The following is an 8,758-nucleotide window of genomic DNA, read 5'->3' as shown; positions in this document are numbered from 1 at the left end:
AGCTCTCTTTTAGTTAAAATAAAATATTTCATCCAGCTATTAAAAGTTTTGAATCTTTTGATCACTTAAAGAAATAAAATTATTCTTGACTGTTTATTCTATGAATTGTATAGTTATGCATGACTCATAAGCAATTTGGATAAATATTTCAATATGATGATATCTGCATCCTCTATCTCAACAGGCACTCAGACAAAACTAAGAAAATTGGCTTGATTTTTTCCACCTTATACATATGTTTCCTGTTATTACTTTTTTTCCCACAAGCACTCAGTTTTGAACATAACATTCTAGTGATTTTATTTTGTCAACAGTTTGGATAGTAGCAAGCAAGTTTTCATAGATTACCTAAAGAGCTTTTGTGAGCAACTGATGAAGTTTTAGATGAAAATGTTTAATTCACTTTAAAACATTATAAAAATATCATCAATGATCTCCATCATAGTATTTAAAACATTATAAATCTAATGTAATTGAATTACAGGGAAGATTACTTAGGTGATTTTTTTCCTGAATTAATTAGGTATTATTTATGACTTAATGCTTAGCATTACTAATTCTTAATGCTTTATTTAATTTCACTGAAATTCCAGTAGTTATTTCATGCTCTATAAGTATAATGTTAATAATTTACTAAAATGTTATATTAGTACTGTACTGTAAGTTGTAGCTAATAATGACTTTTAATGAGGATTTAGTCATTATATCATTCTAGTCATTATATCAAGTAGTTTTCACTCAATATCTTATTAAATCTCAACAATGCCCTGATTAAGTACTATTTTCTCCATAATCTCCAATCCCTCATCATTTTATAGGAGAGGAGAAGCAAAGAGCTTTAATAATTTTTCCAGGATAACCAAAATCAGAAGAAAAGAAACTTTCTGGTATTATGTAGAGAGAAATTAGGGTTATTTTTATTTTCCTTATTGTCCACGAATGCCAGAAATTATAGCTAGAGATTATAATTATTAAGGCTGCCTCAATATTAGTCTAAAATCAGGAGGCAAAAGTAATTTTTAGAAGTCTTTTTATGTTAAAACTGTCCTATTGTACTATAAATTGTATGTGCGTGAAGTAAATGTCATCAAATAATCCGAATACACAGAAAACAGTAATTAATCAAATTATCAAATCAATGATACTTTCCAACATTTATTAACAGTGTACGTGTAGCTTATCTTATTGCTGGAATCAATTAATAAGTGCTTATTTCCCAGATGAACTGAGGCATACAAAATTTTGTTCATTAACTAAATTTCAATTTTAAAATAATGATTAATGGTAAGACTTGGTTTAATTCTTAGCTACTCATCCACTTTCCACTCCTTCTTTTCTGAGGCTATGCCCATTATCATACATAATAGGTGGAAATTAGCAATTATTCTAACAATAATTGATTTAGTTAACCCCAAAAATCTGTGACTTGGGGTGTTAGGTGTTGGATCATACCACTTGATCATCTATTCAATTAATTAGATAATCATAAATTATCTACTTGAACTTGTGCTATGGATTCCTGGACAGGTACAAAATATTCAGAATAAAATGAGACATTTCTGAATTTTAACAACCATGAGAGATAACATGCCCATTTACTTCTGACTGAGGAATTATAGTAGTTTACATAAAGTGAGAAGGGCAATCAGAAGAATCTCCTGAATTAATACCAATTTTATGGATTTTGATTTTTTTTCAGAAATAAGTTATTTTACAAAATCTATAAACTTTGCAGTACCAAATTTATTGCTTGTTAGAGAAAATGTTATGGATACTTCTTAAGCTTATCTTTTAGACATTTATATTACGTAAAATGGAATTCATTGAAGGAAAATGGCAAAATAATTTTTTATAAAAATTAAAATGCTTCTTAGAAGATCAGAAAACAGTGGTGGCTGGAAAATTAATTGCAAGATTTCATTTTAATTAAGTTTATCATGAGATGAAAAATAAATGAAGTTAAAATAATAAAATAAATTATTTTATTAAGTTTATCATGAGATAAAAATAAACTGACACTGTCACTTTGAAAATTTTAGGATAGATTACTATCTCTCAATGCACAGAGCTATCAATATTTTGGTAAAGGCAGCTCTTCCTGTTACCATTTATGTCTGGCAACAAGGCCGCTGATACATAGTAATTCACAATATCAAGTATGTTCGCATATATGTTCATTTTCAAGTAACGGGAACACCAATTGAAATTGTAATGGTTATGGATATCAAAACTAATGAGAACAATGATGCTTTATCTATTAGTTTTGGTAATTAAATCATGAAGAAAAGTTGATTCTCATATGTTTCTGTTAGTAATGGCTTATCCCAAATTTTATTGCTGTGTCAAGAATTTCAGACTTATGTCTTCTGAAGTTCATTTGTGCTAAAGGGAGCTATGATATAGTAGCCTGACTAGTATGTACTCAATCTATGGCAAGTTTAGATAACTCTCATGGCCCTCATAGAAGATAGGTCCTTGAACTCCATTTTGGAGCATGTTGCCACCTCAATTACAAGGAAAGTTCTATAAATGTGTTTTCTCATTCATGTGCTAAAAATATTTGCAATCTGTTCTCTCCCATCTATGGTGTGCTACTGTGTTTATCTTAACTCCATGTTGATCAGAGCACATTCAGATGTGGCAATTCTGGAGAAGATTTTATTCTACTTCATATGACAATGTTGCTTTTAATTAAATGTAGTTGTTTTCAAATTGAAAGAGCTCAAATGAGCTCTTTTGAGGAATCCCTTGGAGGTTAAATTTGTACTCGTAAGTGGAATGTGAACTAAAATCTTTCATAGTATCAGGGTCAATCCTGCTACATCATTACAATCTTGATAATCTTTGTGTACCATGACGTAACAGTCTTTCTATGCTATCCTTGCATCCAGATCAGCAAGAAATTTTAATTCAAATGTTCAATTATTGTGTTCATTAATGAAAAAAGATATCAAGATCTGAATTGCTGTTGCTGGAGTCTGCTTGATACTGATCTGAAAATTCTTCTCAACTAAAGCTTGGCATTAATTTTGAGAATTCTCCCATAAACCTCTCAAAGTACTTAACATTTTGTGAAGTAATTAGGGGAGACATGATATTTTATTATTTATTTGATATATTCTAGAATTTCTAGTCTAATTTATAATACTACCATTAATGTGGGAAGTGGGTGATAAAAAAATACTACAAAAGGTGGTGCATTATACATAGAGGCAGCATTACATGAAAAGCTTTGTGTCACTGTTCTACATAGTAGGTGATAAGTCACCAGCTTTGTTGCTGACCAGTGGTGATCTTGAACATATTACTCAACTTTTTCTGAGTCCAATTCTTCAGATGTACAATAGTTATAATGCTTTTATTCATTCATTCATTTGTTCTTTCGTTCATTCATTCATTCTATTGACAAATACTTATCAAGCATCTATTATGTGGTGGGCACTGTAATATCACTAGAGATATAAAGGTGAGTTAAAATAGACATGCTCCCTACATTCATAAAACTAGCCAGAAAGATGGATATCAATCAAGTAATTATAAAACAAACAAAAACTTGCATCAATGACAAGAGCTATGAAATACTTAAAATGGGGGTAGGACATGTGGAGAAAGAATTTGATTAAGTCAAGATGGTCAGGAAAGCCTGAAGAAAAGATGATTGAATTGAGAACTGACCAATGAAGGATTAACTAGACAAAGAGGCAAGAAACCAAGTATAGGGAACTGCAAATAGCAGGTATGAAAAACTAAACAAAGGCCAGTGTGGCTGGGTAGTAAATGAGGATTAAATAGAGAGATTAATGTGAAAGGCTTTTTTTCCTTCTTTTTCAAGTTACAAAATACAGTAAAATTGTAAAGTGACATTATCAGAAAAATAATAGATTTCCAAGAATTTTTAATCAAAATTGAGACTAAAATACAGAAAATAGCTGACTCTTCATTATTTATGAAATCTAGAAATTAATAAAGGCTTGTTTTTAAGTCCACAGACCCCCTCAACAAACATTTAATAAATTCCTACCACATTCCTGGAAATGGGGCAGACACTGGGAATGCAAAGATAAAAATGTGGCCTCTTTCTTCAGGAGTACACTGGTAACTTCAAATTTATCTCCATGAACCTGCTCTATCAAATCATGAAAGAAATCCTAAAAAGTATTTATCTTTCACCCCACCCCAAACCCTTATAAACTCAATGCTACTTTGTAGAAAATTATCGAGGACACAGATAACCAGAAATAGAGTGAAGTCGAAGAAATCACAAACTGCAATATCGGCCTCTGCTTAATGAAAAATTAACTATGTCATTGTTGATATATGTTTATTCCATTTATTCTTTATTTAGTAGAATTGAGCATATATGTGTGTATTTTGCACACACACACATACACACACACATACAAACACATATACCTTAGAAAGTATGTCATAATGTCACTATTTTTTAAATAAATTAAAAATGTATTATTACTGTCAACACCAAGTATATTGCAAACTACTATCTATTGAAAATTAACAAGTGAGCAATCTTTGTAGTTTTTTCCCATGAGGTCAGAAAAATTCACAACATTTCTCTTTTTCTTATCAGGAACAACTCTAAGTCTACCCAGTGAACTTTTTACTACAGGTGAGTATATTAATTCCTGGTTCTTATATGTTTAAAAATAGCTAACAGTATAAATTATTAATAATTTGTGGTTTTTAAGAAAATGTTATATGAGAATTTTACTTGTGGAAAAAAAAACCACACATTTCAAACAAGTTGTCTACTGGGCTTTTCCCACTGGTTTTAAACTTTTTTTAGAAAATTGAATTTAGTTTTTAGCCAGTTTATGTTGATTGGCTGTAATATGGTTTCCAGTTTTATTTTGTTCCTTATTATCAACTATCAGTGTCACATCTACAACAGTACTAAATGATATCAAGCTCAATTTTTTTAAAAAAAAGAATAAAGGATGAGAGAAAACGTTTATCTAGTGATATATTTTGCTTTTTATGTGTTTTTAGGTATAAAAGTAGCAATTAGCTATTTCATGATATTATTTCATCATTACTACTATCAACCCTGAGTGACCGTGTCATTAGGGCATAAGGTTCCATTTATTTGAAAGCAACTTTGTTGAGACAAAAGCACTAAAACTTAGTGTGACCCCACTGAAGCTGCAGAGAACATAATTTTGTTTTAAAAATAAAAATAGCAAGGGCTAAACCAAAATCTTGTAGGAAAGTATAACCAAACTAGCCAAAATAGAGTTCATGTCCACCTGTGTGCAGCAAGTGAATGAGAGCTAACACCAGCTCTTGCAGTGAAGAAAGAGAAGCTATTTTATTGAAATGGTGACACCCAGGAGAATGGGGACATAGTCCTCAGAATTTCAACTCCCTTGTGGCTTCCAGAAAAGGGTTTTATAGAGCAAAAATCATGAATAGTCATGGGTAAGGGGTTTGGGCTCATGGGTCTTGCTGATTGGTCCTTGATTAGTTAAGCAGATAATTTTCATCTTTCATTCAACTGCTTCCCTTTTGGCATCACCTTGCCTGGTTTTACCAAGATTGTAGTGGATGGTCATTCTGCTTTGTAGGCTGAAAAACATCTTAACAATGTGTGTCAATAGGTGAGCATGGTGTGCAAGGGTGGAAGGTATACATCTTGTGACTTACTCATTGCATGGTATTATTATTTCTGCTGTCTTGGTTACTTGTTTTTCCATCAATCTAACAGCTCCTGCCTGGGCTAAACAATTTCTCTCACAGTTAACAGGGTGCTATGTGACTTCCTTCTTGTGGCTGTTAGTTTAAACAATTAATAACTTACAAACCTATTTTGTATAAAGGTATTTTCTGAAGGTATTAATTCTCCAGCTTCAAAAGTAATTTTACAACAATGTTTTAGTAAAGTCTGGGCAGAAATCTCTGGATTCTTTATTTTCTCTGGTAGGAATTGATTGAGCAGTTAAGTCACCCATTGGGACTAAAGTCTAGTACTTGAGATGAGACGTTCCTTTTCTGTTTTTCTCAGGTGTTACAAGAACTCCGCTTGCCATCACCTCCACAGCTGCAAGTGCAGACACAACGGGAGTAATGGGCACCCTGTTCACCAGTCCTTGGCACATATCAGGTAAATTAATTTCAGAACCAAGCACACAGTACTACAGCTGAGCAACTGGTTTCAGGCAATGCTGCTCGGCCCAGTATTTTACAAAATAACGATATTTGATTTAGGTGTAATATCAGACTTAGGTGTTCTTTGTATGTAATGAAAATGTTGAGTCTTTTGTTTTTTCCAGAGGTTGCTTTCTTAAAGGATATCATGCAGTTACAATTCCATGCACCCATTACCGGGAGAGCTGTTGGTGGCCATGCACTTTTTCTTAGCAGGTGTTTGTTTTTATTTTACCCTCATCAGGGACAACGGGAGGATCAGTGAGTACAACTGCAAGTGGAATCACAGGTGACACAGGCCTCAAAAACGGTAAGACAAAGCAATGGGTCAAATGCTATTTCTTCCATAGCTGCTTTTCACGAGTAGTCCTCCATTTCAAGTCAGGAACAACTGAGGACAGCATTAGAAAACTGGGGTCCAGAGTCAGTGCTACGTCACTGGGATGACTTTGGAAAGTTTTTCAATAATTAATCTTTATATATTAATAAAATATTAGTGATACATTTCTATGGTACACTAACATTTCTGAATTTTGCTCCAATATATAACGCAATCTAATCCACATTGGCACTACAGTAGTTAGGTCTCTTTATTCCCTTAAGGAAGGAAGACAATAATCAAAAGTCTCAAAGCTGGCAGAACCAGGATTAGAACATAGACCATTAGCCTTCTGTGCACTAGCTCCACACTTCCCTGATCTGTGCATAAGAGCATACATCCAAACAAAAACAAAAACAAAAAACAGACGAGAATATGCTTGCCCTTGTGTATCACTGATTAAATTTCAACTACTGTTAGTTTCATAAATAAAACATTATTGATATATTTTAAGCATAGGTAATTTTAATTAAAACAAACAAGTCTTAGCTCGCCCCTACTCCTTGTGCAGTCAGTTAATAATTTTAAGTACCGCTTACATTTTCTCCTCTCTGCATCACATTTGTCTCTGCTTTTGCTCCGGTGTTAAACATTTTCCACCTGATCTCCGCAGTTATCCACCTAGCTCACCTTCCCTTACCACAGTGCTGTTCAAAGTGTAGTTCCCAAACCAAAGGCATCAATATCTCCTGAGAACTTTCTAGAATTGCAAATTTGGGGATCCACTCCCGAGAATCAGAAACTCTTAGAGTGGAAACCAGAAGAGTGTATTAGCAAGCCTTTTAGGCAACTGATGCTTATCAAAGTGGAAAACATTTCCACTCCTTCAACACTTCTCTCCAAAATTACACGTTAGTCAATATCGCTGGCCTGAATGGAGTTCCAAAATTCAACTGTCATCATGTCACCCCACTATTTAAAATCCTTCAATTGTCCTGATTGCTTTTAGGATGAATGAAAATTTCTTTATATAACATTAAAAACCATGTCTTTAGAATATGCATGGGACTTCTCTTTATGCCTTTATTAATTAATTCATGGTCTGATTTTGTTTTTTCTACATTTATTTTCCCTTAGCAAATTCCTTGATTTAAAATGTATGTCCTATATGCTTTTTGGAATAAGATATAGCTTACATAAAAACAATGTATTAGAAGATATAACCTATCGCAGCACAAATTAATAAACTGGTTAATTCCAAGTGCTGACTGTTTAGTTTATATTTTCTAAAATTTGAATCAGAATTATTTGGTTAATAATGACAAGTCAATCAATTATCTTTTCTGGTTATCAGGTAGTAAGTACAGTGGTGTTAAAGCTGCTGAAGGTTTGGCCCATAAATGAGTGTCATCCAGAACTGTTTGTTACTGGTCCATGACGTGATAAGAACTGAAACAGAGAACAAGCATGTAGAAACAGCAGTTTGACACAATGATTTTATAAATGTTGAATAAAAGCTTATGTTTTGGATGATTTTATTATTTTTAATTTTGTTTCTCTACTTTCATGCCATTGTCTCAAAACATCAATATAACGCAGATTAGAAGTTTTACAATATTGCTCTTTTACCACAGATTGTTTGAGAAGCAAAGATTAGAGTGTAAACTCTGGGGCTAGACTGCCTGGGTTTGGCTGCTGGATCTGCTGCCACCAATTGGGTGACCCAGGGAAAGTCACTTAACAACATCTGTTAAATGGGAATAATAATATTACCTGGAACAGAGGATTTTTATAAGATTAAATGAGTGGATTTATATCTAGGGTATTTTTATAAACTGCTATTTGTGTGTGTGTGTGTGTGTGTGTGTGTGTGTGTGTGTGTGTTGGTTTTTTTTTTTTTTCTTTAGCTGGAACGAATGCCCCTACTCAACTGCCAGTAGTAATTACAGAAGACAGCACACCCAGGGAACCAAGTACAGGACCAACAAGCCCAAGATCAGGTAAGTCAGAATGTATACATACCTTAGCACCTATTAAACAGCACTAAGCATATTACAGGTTGAACTAAAGATTATGATGGTGATATTAGACCATTTTGCTGCAGAAATCGTAGGGCTCATTGAAAGATTTCTTTTATATTGGAAACCTCAATTTTTGTCACATTAGAAAAGATGAGTGATATGTAGAATCCTACAACTCGAGAAGTAATACCCTTTCCTTGCTGTTATGTCAGGGACATCAGAAGTATCAGAGGTCTTTACAACAGCACCTGGGAGC

At 33.2% G+C, this 8,758-nt stretch overlaps 1 long non-coding RNA gene across 1 annotated transcript; it reads left to right on the top strand.

Moving 5' to 3' along the window:
* Nucleotides 1-6,016: 6,016 nt before the first annotated feature.
* Nucleotides 6,017-8,464, top strand: LOC141570115 (uncharacterized). The gene is made up of 3 exons (XR_012494013.1): nucleotides 6,017-6,118; nucleotides 6,407-6,472; nucleotides 8,389-8,464. It is a non-coding gene; the product is annotated as an uncharacterized LOC141570115 (long non-coding RNA).
* The last annotated feature ends 294 nt before the right edge of the window (nucleotides 8,465-8,758 follow it).

Source organism: Rhinolophus sinicus, linkage group LG02, assembly GCF_036562045.2.
Source record: "Rhinolophus sinicus isolate RSC01 linkage group LG02, ASM3656204v1, whole genome shotgun sequence".
Lineage (NCBI taxonomy): Eukaryota > Metazoa > Chordata > Mammalia > Chiroptera > Rhinolophidae > Rhinolophus > Rhinolophus sinicus.
The sequence above is the reverse complement of the archived record's forward strand: the minus strand, read 5'-3'. Positions and strand labels throughout refer to the sequence as shown.